This window comes from Dromaius novaehollandiae, chromosome 14 (assembly GCF_036370855.1).
Source record: "Dromaius novaehollandiae isolate bDroNov1 chromosome 14, bDroNov1.hap1, whole genome shotgun sequence".
Classification (NCBI taxonomy): domain Eukaryota; kingdom Metazoa; phylum Chordata; class Aves; order Casuariiformes; family Dromaiidae; genus Dromaius; species Dromaius novaehollandiae.
Genome location: NC_088111.1, coordinates 2722482 through 2737090, shown reverse-complemented (window position 1 = coordinate 2737090; position 14609 = coordinate 2722482). Strand labels below are relative to the sequence as shown.

Sequence of the window (14609 nt, the reverse complement as noted above, 5' to 3'; positions counted from 1 at the left end):
CTGGAAAAGGAGGCCAGGAAAAGAAAAAGCCCAATTCCCTAATATTTTTCAAATGTTTCCAGAGAAACTGCACAGGATAATTACAGCTGCTTTTGCATTATTTAACCTGCCTACACACCCTCGGGACTTTAAAGAGGGAAAGCCAGACAAGATCCCGGAAAGCTGTTTTGTCACATACAGTTGTGTGTGGGATTAGTTTACCGAAGAGGCGAGAGATTTTGAAAATATTCACGAATGCAAGTTTTGCTGGTTCAGTTCAAGGTTGCCTGCGTAAGGGATGGGCATAAAGTGCCAGCACCAAAACATCCGACCAGAACTGCCATACAACGCCTTGCTTGCTGAGATTGCAGCCAAGACCTGAGCCCTTAATCCCTTCTGAGCTAGTTTTTCTAGCTGCAAGTAGGTACATAAGGCTCATTTGCTGACCAGAAAAGGTTTTGAACAGGCTGCCAGGCCAGCGCGATGCTTCCCATGCGCGTTGTGCTGACCGGCCGGACAAGCCGCGGGACACGGCGGAGTTAATGCCCGGGAACGCTCGCCGTCGGGTACCGCCAGCCCAGCAGGCAGAAGCAGCAGCAGGAATATGTGAAATTTAACTTTCCCTAATATCACCCCATTTACTTTATGTCAGACTGTGTTTATCTTCCGCTGCTCACATTTAAATGTCAGACTATCAGCATGTCTAAATTCCTCTTTTTACAGATGGAAACCTTCAGTTTTTAAACACAAAAGGCACCCGGGACTGTGATATACATATTACCCTGGCACAGAGTTTAACCTTTAAAGCCTGTTCTTTAAGAACCTGTTTTAGGATAAAGCCAATCACTTCAATAAAATGATAATTTACTGTTATATAGCTCCTGGATCCTGAAGAAACCACAAGTACTTTGCAAAGGATAAAAGCAGCATAGAGCAGCATCTTAATATTAATTAATGTGCGATATAATGAAGGGCTAAAAGTTTATGCTTCCCATATACCTTGGGGCCTTCCTGGCACTGGGACTGAAAGACAATAAATTGGAGGCTGGCTCAGGTGGAGCCTCAAGCTTTTTCTGCACTCCAGCTTTTCTCTTTGAAAAATTAGACCAGTCTCTCAGGATGGGCAATAAAACCCCTCCATTCCCAAGGATGCATCACTAAAGTATGTTTTTTTGAAAAGCTCAGGCCAGCAAAGAGCGCTTGAACTCTGCTGGGTGGACGTGAGTGCTCTGGAGGTGGCATTCGTCTGGGTGGCTTCGGGCCATGGCACCCGGGCCCCATACAGCCCCGAGTGCCATCTCCACTGGGAATCACCCATCTGGGACAGTCACAAGATGAAGCTCCGAGAAAGACTCCAAATAGTGCCAGAGCTGAACTTTAGGGCCCATTTTCAGGTTATTTGCATATTTTTTGGACCCGAGCTAGACACATAAAGCTAGACACATAGCTCCTTAATAGATATGGCAGTGAAAATGCTTCCATGTATCTTTAACCCCTGCTACCTTTCAGTGGGCTGGGATCCCTCCTTGCCAAGAGGAGAACTCCAGCTAGGCTTTACTACAGTAATATCACCAAAAATCTCCACTCTGTTAAAAGGAAACACTCAAAGAAACAAGGTTTCTCTGGCTTGGACATCAGGTAGAAATCCACATGGATTCCTTTAATTTGGGTAATACCTCCCTATCTTCATTAGAAGATTATCCCTCTCTGTTTCATGGTGGGAAAATCTCTCTTTCTCTGATGGAGCCCAGGAGACATCTCCACCAATTACCAAGTTATTAGCTCTTTTAAAGGACAAAAACAAATGGGCAATTGAGGTTTGATTGCATTACAAAATGGCCTTTTTTCCTCTGTTTTTTTTTGTCAGCTAGGTGTAGGTAATATATTCCAGGAAACGAGACAGCAGTGCTATCTGGGGGCAAGTTTAGCTTAGGCAGGTCTGTAAAGGCTTTTTGGCTCTGCAAATACCCTCTGCACACTCAGCCCTGCTGCTACTGCCTCACTTGTTCTTACTTTCACCTCTGCCAGTGCAACTTCCCAGTGAAGCAGCACTGAGAAAATGCAGCTTCTCAGGGCACGGGAAAAGAGCTGCTCACACGCAGGAGTGGAGATGAGGCCTGGGGTCTGCCCCAAGCTCTTGGTGTTGTGTTGGGCACATTGCTTCAGAGGAAGGCGAAGTCTAGCAAGGCTCATGCAAACAAGCAGGCATTAAAGGTAGGACTGGCCCGTTCACCCCCTATGCATATACGTGCTAATCCAAGATGTTGCCTTTCCCACCGAGCCCTGAAAAGCATTCCCGTATGGGTTCACTGACGCCTCTGCGGCACAAGTAACTGCTCAATTAGGTCACAATGAAATGGTTGTTTGATACTATTCATTAGAACAACGCTCTTCCACAGGAAAAGGTGAAGAAGGTAAAATAGTCTACTAATTGCATTACGTCTCATCCTCCAGCTTTGTCACATCCCCCTTGTAATTACCATAACTTCGAGCTAGAGGTTTTGTGGGATGAATGGGATGAGTAGTAGAGGGGATAAGACTTCTAAGGAAGAAGCATCTTTGTGATGGTGGTAAGAGGAGAAGGGCTGGCGGGGACGTGTGTCCAGGATGGCATCGTGTCGAGGGAATGCGGCTGTCAGCACAAGTGCAGAGCTCTGCCTGCACACAGCTGGAGCGGCCAGATGCTATGTACGCTGATTTGGTAGGTAATTTTATGGATCGTCTTTGAAATATGGCTGTTGGGCAGTGATAAGCCTACAACTTTATCTGCAAAAGACAGTTGTTATTTATCTAGATTGATTGGATTATAAAGTCAGGACCTTTAATTAAAGAGTACCAAAATCCAAAATCAAAATAATACAAGTTACTGCCCAGCACATGGACTGGGTCTTCTTTAAAGCCACTGGGCTATGTCTGGTACCTAAAGTCCACTCACATTGTCAACAGTTAGTGTCCAACTCCACATATAGACAGGATTTTTAATAAAATCTAGGATACTGAATTCACCAGCTCCAATTGGTCTATGTTCAGCAGATGGCTCTGTGAAGCGGTGATAGCAGCTATTCCACAAGTTACAAACATCCAGCTGGAAGTCACCCCCAAAACATGGATTTCCCCCACCCCAGCCCAGGTACTTTAATGTGCAGTGCAGTGAGAGCTGGGTCTACTCATGTCTCAGCAAGGGCTTGTCTGAAGTGCTCGCCTTAAAAGAGCAAAATCAACCTTTGCATATCAGGACTGCTCCCCAGCACTGCACAGAGCTGCCTTTCAGCAGCTTTGTCCCAGCACAGGCAAATTTCACAGGGGGAGAACGGCAAATCCTTGACCCCAGAGCACCCTCCGAGGCTCACATGGGGATTAGACTCCTGGACGGTGGGTGTTCACAGCAAAGCAAAACATTGCCTTGTTTCTAAAATGAGGACACAATGCATTTTTTTACCTTCTCTTCCCTTTCTTGAGCAGCTGGAATATTTTAGCCTTTTTTTTTTTTTTTTTTTTTTTTTTTTTTTTTTTGTAATTTAAATGTTATGGAGGAAATTTCAAGCTGATTAGTTAGAGTCTGGCAAAGTAATAAAGTGACTGAGAACAGCGTATGAAAGCAGAATTCCCAAATCAGCCGCAGTTGTGCGGCTGCTGAAGTGAGCTGGGCTGAAAAGGGCACAGGACAGGCGGGAGCGTCGTCACGCTGGGGCTGAGCTGCCCAGGACGGTCGGGGACTTCGCTGCAGAGGCGAGATGCAATTCAGGCTGAGGCCACTGCAAGAGGCATTAACATCCCCTGTGAACTGAGCAACGCAGAGAGCCAGCAGTGAGGTCCCCACAAAGCCCAGCTGATCCTGGTGGGACAAATAAGGCCCCAAACCCCTTTTGCAGGACAAGGCCATCTGGCAGCCAAGGTCTGCGAATGAGCCTGCTGGTTTCTTTGTCAGGTCACAGTCCTTCCCTCTCCTCCTTTTCTGTTTCTGTTTCAGTCGTCCCCTCTCCAGCCCTAAGATTTGTTTGCTTTTCCTTCTCCTCCCTTTTCTCACAGGTCCAGGCTGGGGTGCAGAGCGTGCTGCTGCAATGCAGTATTGCATTAACTCCTGCACTGGCTGTCCGGACATGCAGAGGTGGCGGTCAGGGAACTTCTTAATTCCCAGACTTCTCCATGTGCTCGCTGCGAAGGGGCGGGAGCCATCGCCTTAGCAGATTCAGAGGGATCTTGCAGCCGCATTACAGTGTGCATTTCTGCAGGCAGTAAATCACTATGCATCTTTTCATGTCTTTTGTTATCAAATGGAAAAGAAGCATATGCCATACTACAGACATGCACAGGCCAAGGAAACAATTCAGCGTGGGTGAGAGGCTCCAGCCTATCCCGCAGCAGGGTGTCAGCGCCAAGACTCAAGCCAGGCCCCGCGGGCCAGGTGAGCATGACATTGCCAGCGACTGCGGCGAGCCCCCAGCCCCGCTCCCACCCAGCCAGCCTGCACGGAGACTGGGACGGTGACTGGGAGGCCTGACGCTCGCCTGGGTGCAGGCACGGATGGCTGTGCTCGTCTGCTGGGCTCCGCGCCCTGCCCTGGATGCTGTTCCCGGCCTCCTCCCGGGCCATGGTGGGAAGCCGAACAGGAGATGCCACCCAGTGTCCGTGCTAAAGGGAGAAAACATGACAACTACATGTTTGGTGGATGGGAAGCTAGCTGGCTAGGAAGGGAGAGCAAAGCACTGAGGGTTTAAAGTGACAAGGACTGTGCTAATGCAACGGGAGCGGAAGGACAAGCCGGACCGTGCTGGCTTGGAGAACCTGGGTTTCCTAGGCCCTTGTGAGCTGCAGCGCAGCACAGCAGCCACCCGCGGCCATCAGGTGTGGTGAGGTCTCCAAAGCAGCCCGCAAGCACCCGTATGTCACAACCTGCGTCCAAACCACCCGGCTGAGCTCTGCCAAGAGACACGGGCAAATGGCAAAGCCCGTGACTCCCAGCAGAGCAAAGGGCAAGGGTTTCCCCACGAAGATCACACACTTCGGAAGCCGCCCGCAGAACAATTGTTTGCAGGTACGTTGTCTAAACAAAGGGCACAGGAGATCGGTGATATTTTCTACCACATCCAAATGAGCTGGTGCCTGGCCATCACCAGCCCTTGCTGGACGTCATCCATGTCATGCCCTTGTAGGAAGAACAGCTTCAAACCTGCACCAGGCAAAATGAGCCGCACTCGGTCCACCCGACCACCTAAGCCACGCAGGGCAAACCTGACAGGTGACAAGGTGACAGGTATGACCAGGTCCATGGAGGAAGCATGAAAGCAAAGCGGGATGAAGCAAAGCCCTCCCCTCTCACTGCAGGTGAAAGCACGACGTGACAGAACACCATGAGGAGTAAACCTTTCCCCGGGGAAGTTAAAATAACAAGAAACCCTTTGAATCATACAGCTGATGATAGCTTGATTACAAGTTATTAGTGCCAGTGAAGCAGGAAAGCTATGAAATTTCACACTGCAATTCCTCCTCCAGAGCAGAGGAATAAGATACTCTCCCAAATGTGTCTTTGTGGAATAAAATTCTTCAGCATTTCTAACTAATATTCACGCTATTGCTAATAGACACTAACAAACAGCCATCTTGTCGTAACTACAGATAGCAATGTTCTTGTGGAAGTCAGAATTTTTGGAAGATGAAATCATTTTAGATGTAGCCTTTTGGCTTTCAAGTTGATGGGATAGGCAATAAGCCCTGGAGAAGAGGGAAGGAGTTTCCATGCCCCTGGAATTTGGCTTTACATGGACTGCAAAGAAGGTGGAGTTTGCTGCAATGCAACGTAGACCATAAGAGCTGATCCATTCTCATAAGCATATGAAGAAAGAAGGCTGCACCTACGGTAACTTCTGGCCTCTTGAAGGCAAACTATTCAGCAGATAAAGGTCCAGAAAGCTTCAGACCAAATCACTGGCTTTCTGGTTTTTAATCATTCTATGAAGAAGGGTGATATGGTGGAAATCTGTTGGGCTAGAAATTGTATATGACCGTATTGATTAGAACTGTTTTGGTTTCACTAAAGTAACATCTATGTAGGCTATTTATCTGTTCCTGAAATGCAAATTTCTGTTAAGAAAATGTACCATCATATGCTTAGTTAATAATGAAAATACAGATCTTTAATCCATTCTCTGTTCTCAGTCTGGACAGATTGTTAAATGTTTTTTTTATTTTTATATTTCTAGTATTACTTATTTGGCACCATGAATCAACTGGCTATAAATAAATTAAGATGGAAATTGGAGGCGTAATTCTAACCATCAGAGGAGTGAGGCTCAGGAACAGCCTTCTAATGTGATTAGAAAAGCAAAAATCTAACTAGTTTGAAGATGAAGGTTGATAAATATAGAAGAGTTATGTGACATACTTGCACAGTGAGCAGCCTGGGAGATTCCTTTCAAGCCAGTGCTGCTTTGTAATCAATAAATATAGAATTCATGTACTATGTCCAAGGAAGCAACTCGTTATGGCTTTGTTTAAGGTAATTCTGCACAAGAGCATAAGAAATGTCCTGCAGAGTGTGAGCAACAGTTGGTGTAGCCTAGGGCTAGCCTAGGTTAAAGTGTTTGACTCCAGCTTTCAAGGACAGCAATGCAGGTTGCTAGTTTTATGCAGAAGTAGCCCTGGTTCTACAACCATTGCAGATTTCGAGAGGGATTGTAGCCTTCTCTGATCCTGTCTCAGCAAGCCCTGCGCAATGGCACAACACCTCCAGCAGCTTCTGTGCCTGCATCAAGCAAATGGGTTTGGGGCAAATGATGAGCCCCTAGGGAAAAGAAAACTGGATGCTTTTCATGTGGGCATTTGTCCTTCTGTGTTTCTTTCTGGTTTCTTCCTAATCTACCTAAAAGCAAGACTTCTCATGAGAATTAGAGTGCTTTAAGGTTTGGCTGAGTTTGGACAAAGTCTGGATAATCTGAGTTGACTTGGGCACCTTTGAAAATCTATTTGTCTATGAGTAATCCTCAGGCAACCAGTTTTGACCAGAGAGTTAATCCCCAATAACGATTTATGGTTACAAACCTAGCTGGTGCCTTCCTACATGACTGTTGCCCTCCTGGTGTTATTTGTCAGCACAGAGCTCTTTTTCTGGAGAGGATACTGAAGTGTAGAAGGATGTAATAACATTTTGGATTTGCTATCAAATTTTGGAAAGCTTTACTTTGCCCGTGAACATCTGGAGGCGCACAACATGTGAAAATGTCTGCATCTCTCCTTCAGACCTCAGACCTCTCCACGTACCACGGAGGTCACTGCAGGAAAAACAGCCTCTCCTTCTGGAGCTGTTAGCAGTGATAGTGCCAGGAAGAGGAAATAATAGCTCATTAGTAATCAAGCAGAATTGAAAAAATCCATTTAACCCCTTCCATGTGCCAACGGCGAGGCAGAGATAGAAGCAGCTAAAACAGGGAAATTTAGGGCCCCAGAAAAGATGCTGGCAGAGAGCAGGTGGCAGGAGGAAGAGGTGCAGAAGGCAGGATTTGTTTGAGGTGTAAAGGCTTAGTGCCGAGCACCCACCAAAAAAAGAGAAATCAAGTTTTCAAAGAGTTAAAAAACCTGTCTCCTATGCATCTGATACATAAAATAAAATTTCCAACTCAGACATGATCCAAGACCATTTTTCCAATAAGAAATAAACCCAGGGCTTAGAAAATGCACACACACAAAGCAGATGAAACTTAAAAGCATTTTCCTAGCACAGTAGTTTAAAAAAAAAAAAGGTGACCTTTAAAGAAAGCCATTGAGAGTTCATTTGCAGTAAAAATAAATAAAAAAATCATCTGGGTTAATGCAAAAAGTCCTATCTCCCAGATGTTCTTCTGGCGTAGTTTAGTACTCTTTTTAGTAGGTGTTTCAGCATTAGGATTTAAAAAAATCTTTTTTTTTTAGTGCTGGAATAAATGGCAGTGAAGGGCTGAAACATCCTCTCCCTTCTCATCGTCCCCTCTCGATCGAGGCTGGCAGGAGGTACTGGCTGCTTTTTGTCCTTTCCTTGCACATCACTTTAGTGCAGATGAAGTTTAACCTCTCATTGGTTTCCAGGTAGTAAAAGGAAAGAGGTGGACCATTTGCCTCCTTTCATCCTCCCAAAGGTCAGCTTTGGAGATGAGAAAAGTGTGTTAATTCCATACAGGACTTATTTAGGCTGGAAAAAAATGCAACCTGCCTTTGCTGGAGTGCCCCCAGCTTAGAGCTTTGCTACCCATATCGTGGCCAGAGCCCTGAGACAACGGGATGCCACAGCACTGCAGAAAGAGGTTTTCATTCTTGGCGAGGTCTCCGATGTCCATGCTGAACCTTTTGCACTCACCAGCCCCTTCAGGCTAGTGAACCGACAATATCTAAAGCACAGCTCTTCAGCGTAGGCCTTTGAGTCTCCTGTAGTCATCACTGTCTCTGTTCCCTGCTCTAAACAGTTGTTGTGGTAGATGCGCAAGGCTATTCTGGTGTAAGCATCATGTTCCCCCCAGGATCAAATAGAGAAAATCTATCTCCTGCAGGAAAATATTACCAGTATAGACCAAAACTGCTGTAAGCTGACGCCTTTCAAAGTCTCTAAGGCAGTGGTCAGTCTGTCTGTCTCTTCCTTGATTTAAAGCATATTTCTATTTGAAAGGATAATGGGTAAATTAAAATGCGGGCTTTTGGTTGAACAATTAAGTTGTTATCTTCCCAAATAGTACTCAGGATGTCTTTGTCTTTAAAGGATCAGGAGAGAATGGAGTGTCTTGTTTCATTTTTTCAATGCTGTCAATTCAGGCAGTTTGAGATTCTTTACATAAAGCATCAGCTCCTGGAGGCATGTCTTGGGGTGACGGTCCCATCCTTAAAAACGGCTGAACAACTATGACCTTCTAAAAGTTCAAAGAAAAACACCAGCTCCAGGTGAGTGACTGAGCTGGGAATGAGACTCCCGTGCACTAGTTGCTAGCATCCCTGTGGGTAAGGCCTGACACACCAGTGTACATCTGGGATACCTCCAGTTTGGTCTGTGGATTTACAGCAGGGAAAATCCAACATGAGATTAGGAAAGTGCCACCAGCAGACTGGCTGGAGCACAGTCCCCGCTCCTGTAGCACACACTAGCACTTTTGGGGCCAGCACCCCTATACAGAAAGAACATAAATTCAATCTGAGCACAGACTAAAACTGCAGCCTGCATATCCTTTAAATATGATCATGTTTGATGCCTGTTACAAGTTTTATTAATTTTAAAAGCTTTCTGATCTCTTCCAGTTAAGCTTTAATTACTGTTCTTCATTTCCAGCCTATAGAAAGATCAAAACCAGTGTAGAGGAAGAGATCTTTTATTCCTCACCAACCCTGCCCCTGTCTTCACTGGGGATTATACTTCTTTACTTCGCACATCCATGAGATCATTAAGTATAAAGCAGCAATCAGCTATCAACATCTACAGTAGCCATACTCCAAATGCTTGTGGCAAGATGCCAAACACAGTAAATACGACTTTAAGGCTGTGCAGTTGGTTCTTTAAGCTTTTTAAGTTTCTAGCTGGAGAGAAAAAAGAAAAAAAGATACCAGCTGGTGCAATTACTCTTGCTTCCAATTGCCAGTTATGCAAGAGGCAGGTACATGGATACACTTCAGACCCTTCCATTCAAAGGCCTTCACCCACCCTTTGGTTTGAAGACCATTGCCAACTTCAGAGAAGGCACAACGGTAAGCAGCAGCCAAAAGAGGTCACAGCTTGGGTAGCTCATTGTTCACTTCATTTGGAAGGTGAAATAGCTTTTAAAGGGTTCTTCCATCAGCACCCAGGGGCTCTGACATTTGCCTTCCTCTTTGCATCTTCTCACACTCGTCCATACTTTTGTCAGCTCTACATAAGGTGACCACAGAGCCTTTGCCTCGCAGAGAGCTGCTCGTGAGAACAAGCCCATGCCGAACGCGGCCGTGCACTCACTCAGGGCTGTATTTCATGCATGCACCGGAGGTGGGCGTGTGCTCAGCTTGCTCACCCAACCTGCCAAGTTGATGCTCAGTTCTGTCTGAATGCAGCATTTTTAATTCTGCACTACTTAAAGCCTGGGGACTGAAAATTCTAGATATATCAATTTCCCTGTTTCCTAAACAGACCACTTGCTATCCAAGTGGACTGCAGAACCGAGATGCTACTGTGTGTCCAGAGCCACCAGCTGAGAACTGATTGAACCGCCAGATCTCCCAATATCTGACAACGACTTGGCTACCAGTACCAGAGTGCAACCATTCCTACTGGGGAATGGGATTTTTTAATGCAGCAGGCCCAATTTACACTGATTTCCATGAGAATGCAGTACTCAGCTATTTTTAAGTCTGGTCAATGCTGCTCTTTTGGGAAATTAAATGACATTTTCTATTCTGGGATATAAGCAGGGATGCTGGAGGCTCTTATATCACATCAGACGTGAAGGGATCCCTGCTGGAAGACCAATGGATATTCATCACTCCGCCATCTTCCTTACTATGGTTAGAAAGTACATCATGAGCTGGCAAGGCACTGTTATTCTCAAGCTCAATTTCTATAGCAGCTTGTCTGGGATTCAGAAATCTTTAGCTCTGTTCTCCAGCTGCTGTAAGATCTCTTGACAAGGAAGTCACAACTGTCTTCTCTAGCTTTCACCTCAGTCCAACAACAGCTTCAATAAAGGGAAAAACAAACAAGCTGAGAAGTGTGCTGAGCAGTCAAAGAACAAACGTAGGGGAAATATTTTTATAGAAAGTCTAAGCAGTTTTGCAGAGCTCTTTTCAAGTGCATTTACCGAAATTTCCCCAGAGCCTTTCTAATGTAACTACTGTTGGAAAGATCCTAACTAAGAGGAACAGCTCCTGCTGAGTGATAGTCCATAGCTTTATTAGTGGAGATCAAAGAGAATAAAACAATTACTGGTAATTTCCAAGGAACTGTTTTTCCAGGAGGCACTGGAGAGGAAGGCTATGAAAATGGGTCCATGTGTGCTTAAGTAATGGATAGGTGTTAAGCTCTTTGTTTTACATTTTTACTGGCAGAAGGAGTCACCTCCATTACAAAATTCACCTTATCCTGGGATATGCTGATGCAAGTCTGAAGCAACTTTTTGGCTTCCAAAGAGTGCCCGCAGCTTTCAAGCAGTGGGCTCGGGAGAGCTTGGGACCCCTTGCCTCTTACAGCGTCCTAAGGGATGCGGGATGCAGACAGCAGCGTGGCAGTGGCACCTGGGTACCTTACAGTTCAATAGGGGACAGGGTGTCTTCACCCTCAGAGGTCTCTGGATCAGGTCTGATTCAACTGTGACCACTTGAGGCTCTCCATGAATTAATTTATTCAATTACCCATCCTATGTTCAATTTTGGTGTCACTGGAGACAAAGCCTGGCAAATCAAATATTGCCGCTGTTGCACTTGTTTTGGCTGACACGTGCCTTCAAAATCAGGCTATTTTACCCTCCTTGGACGCACATGGGACAATGTTCAAACTCACCCTGCTGTTGTCTATGAGGCCAAAATGGACTTACAGCTGTTCTGTGCATGAAAGCATCTCTCCAGCAAAACAATTGTCCTTTATCCTGTTATATTGTAACATATGATTTAGAGATGATTCATCTCTTTTATTTGAGCCTGGACTTTGCCATTATCTTGCACTTCAGCCAAATATTATTAGTAATGTTGATGTGTCTACACAGGGACATTTTCTCGAATATTAATCTAAGAACTTTTAGAATTAATGAGTATACATAAAATATTTCTTTGGAACAAAGATGGCCTTAATTTGGTTTATCTTAATGCATTTTGGAGGCAAATTGCAACAAACCAAATTAAGGTCTCCGAAATGCTGTCCGCATAGAAGTTGAATACAGTTGAATGAATCCACTTTAAACACAAGCCTTTAGTTAGTCCAGATTAATTTTCCCAATTTTCCCATGTAAACATGTCCTAAATTAAAAAATCAGAAAAGGAAAAAGCAACCCCCAGTTCAGTTATGGCAATGAAATCAGCAGCTTTGAAATTTGCAGACTTGGAAAGCTGAGTCACACGCAGTGTTGCTTATGGCTTTTGTGTATGCCCAAAGAGAGGGGGATCAGTTAAACGCCCTGGCTGCTCTCTCTTGATGACATGGCCTAACTCTTGCTTCTGCTTCACCCACCTCAGAGCAGCTCAAAAGCAAGAGGGGCTGCAAGGTGGCAGGTCTGTCACACACAAACCTTCCAGGGACTTCAGATGCTGGAAGACACAGCAAATGCCAGAGCACAAGTGGAAAAGCAGCAGAGCCTGGAGGGACAGGGAGATGACAATCATGCACAACGCAAAGGAGACTTGCACCAGGAGCAAAAACCTTCCCTCACAGGAAGCAGGAAATTCTCTTTCTCTGTGGGAGCAATGCAAACAAACCCACAGCGCTGAAATCTTTCTCGTACCTTAGGAGATAAATAAATGGACCGCGCAAATAAGAAAGGTTTCCTGAAGAGACATATGGGTAAGGACAGCTGCATTGCAGACCACTTGCCAAGAGCCGGGCAATGCTATGTCCCCGGCTGGGAAACAGAGGCGGCACACGTGAAATAGTATGTTCCCCAGGGGCGAGCACTCCCACTCAGCCGATTACAAGTACACGTACAGGAGCGATTGGAGGATGATGAAACAAATCTGACAACAGCAGTGACTAACGGGGAAGAGCAAATTAACTACCAGTGCTAATGAGGGGAAAAAGTGCCAAAGCTTCTCGCTACAAAATGGTCCCCATGTATGGTCATGGCCCCAGGAAAAGTGTTAATTTGGCACGCGTCCTTTCAGTTGAGGAAATCCTATAATGAAATGCTGACTAGAAGTCTCGGGTATCACTTAGAGAAGCTCATCTCTGCTAGGAGAGAGAAGGCGACTTGGAGAGCTGCTGCAGACCAGCCGGGTGGGTGACGGGACTCCCGGCCGTGGAGCTGGCAGGGCAAAGGATGCTTTTCACCAGTGCATGTCGTTCAGGGAAAGGGCTGTTCCACTGCCTTCAGTACCTAAGCAAAGAATATAGGATATCCAAATGTTTTAAAATATTGGCCCTACTGTAAAAGGCCCCAATCCTTTGTTAAGGATGGGAGAGAATATAATTTAGGATAGACAAAACTTCTATGTAAGACTCTGCTGTGAAGGAAGCAAAAATTTGCATGGCAAGTGGTGGCCTTCCACAAAACGTGATTTGTCATAGCAGAACCAAGAGAATAAAGCAGAATTTATTCTATGGATGGCTAGCAAAAAGGAATGGGTGCCCATTATCAGTAATCGAAGATCTTAAAGTCAGGTTGTATTGCACTTCTTTAAGAAATAAAGTTTGTGGTTTTTTAATTTTGTTTTCAATTTAATTCTATTAAATTTTCATTTCCATCGTATTACCATTTATCCAGTTGTTCTTGTGCAGTTCTCTATAGGGACAAGAGTCTCTCTCAACAATTTCCAGACAGAATATTCATTATTTAGTTGAATGAACTGAAGAACAAAAATGCCACGCCACGGCCAGGGCCACACAGCAAAGTAATAGCTCAGCCGGGAATAGATCCAGGCCACGGCTCCCAGTCTCGGCTCTCACCGCTAGGACAAACTCTCCCCTTGAAGGCAAAAGGGGAAATGAAAGTGATTGTAGGACGTTCTCCAGGGCACAATCACAAACTAAATAGGCTTTGTTTATGCAGACAGCTTTTTAAAAGTCAAACCATTGATAATGGGGGATCTTAATATCGCGCTATTGTCTGGGACAACCACAGCCGACTCGTTGGGGACTGCTCTTGGAGGGAGTACAGCACGCTGTATTTACACTGATACTCCAGCCGTCAAGATCCGAAGCAGTTTTGGACTCAGTCCTAGGAAACGAGCCAGGTATGATAAATAAGAAATATTCTGGGGAATATGTAGGGCCAGTGAATTACAGAGTCAGGCTGGATATCAGAGCTCTCCTGCCTGTCATCCTACTGCTGCGGATCCAAGACAGGGCAAAGGCCCTGATCGCCGGCCCCTGCAGCACTATGGGCACGGCACGACTCAAGACGGAGCTGCCTGGGTGCAGATAGCAGGGTGATAAAAGCAAAAAACATCCTTCCAGGTGTCATATACGCATGACCTGGTTTGAGAAAAAGAGCCCTTGAGGTTTGCTGAACCCAATGTACCCGTCTTACATTTTCTTTTTCCCAACAGAGGTAGACCCACTTCCCTCCAAGAGTTACGGTTACTTTAGTCCAGGCATTTGTTGAATTATTCACTTCTTGTTGCCTCTGCTTTAGTGCTTCTGAGCGGACAAGCTGATTTGGAAATATACCACTTTTTGTTGCTCTTTCCTCAGGGAACATTATACTATTATTACTATTTTCTAGTCATAAGCATTGCGAGGGCATGGAAAATGTTTACCATTCAGCCCTGCTTTCAGGGCTTCTAGAACCAAGTTTTATCAGGCAAAACCATGTGCAAGAAAGTCAACTGCCTAAAAAGTGTCAGCGAGGAAACAGAACAGAGACAGCGGTTGGCAATTTAGGGGACTGATCAGGCGGCAGGAATAACAATAAAAAGATATTAAGGACAAATGGTTCATGGGAAAAGAAATAAGCTGAAATGTCCTGATGCTGCTAAGTAAATATTTACAAACTACTAATAGCTTTGCA

The 14609-nt window shown here is 45.3% G+C and overlaps 1 long non-coding RNA gene across 2 annotated transcripts in view; it reads right to left on the bottom strand.

The window, feature by feature from the left end:
• LOC112980407 (uncharacterized) overlaps window positions 1-14609 on the bottom strand; it is a 34623-nt gene extending 20014 nt beyond the window's left edge. The window contains exon 1 of one of the 2 annotated variants that reach the window (XR_010391563.1): window positions 1-14609. This exon is cut by the window's left edge and continues 14278 nt beyond it. This is a non-coding gene — a long non-coding RNA (uncharacterized LOC112980407). The other variant, XR_003258420.2, reaches the window with a different exon arrangement.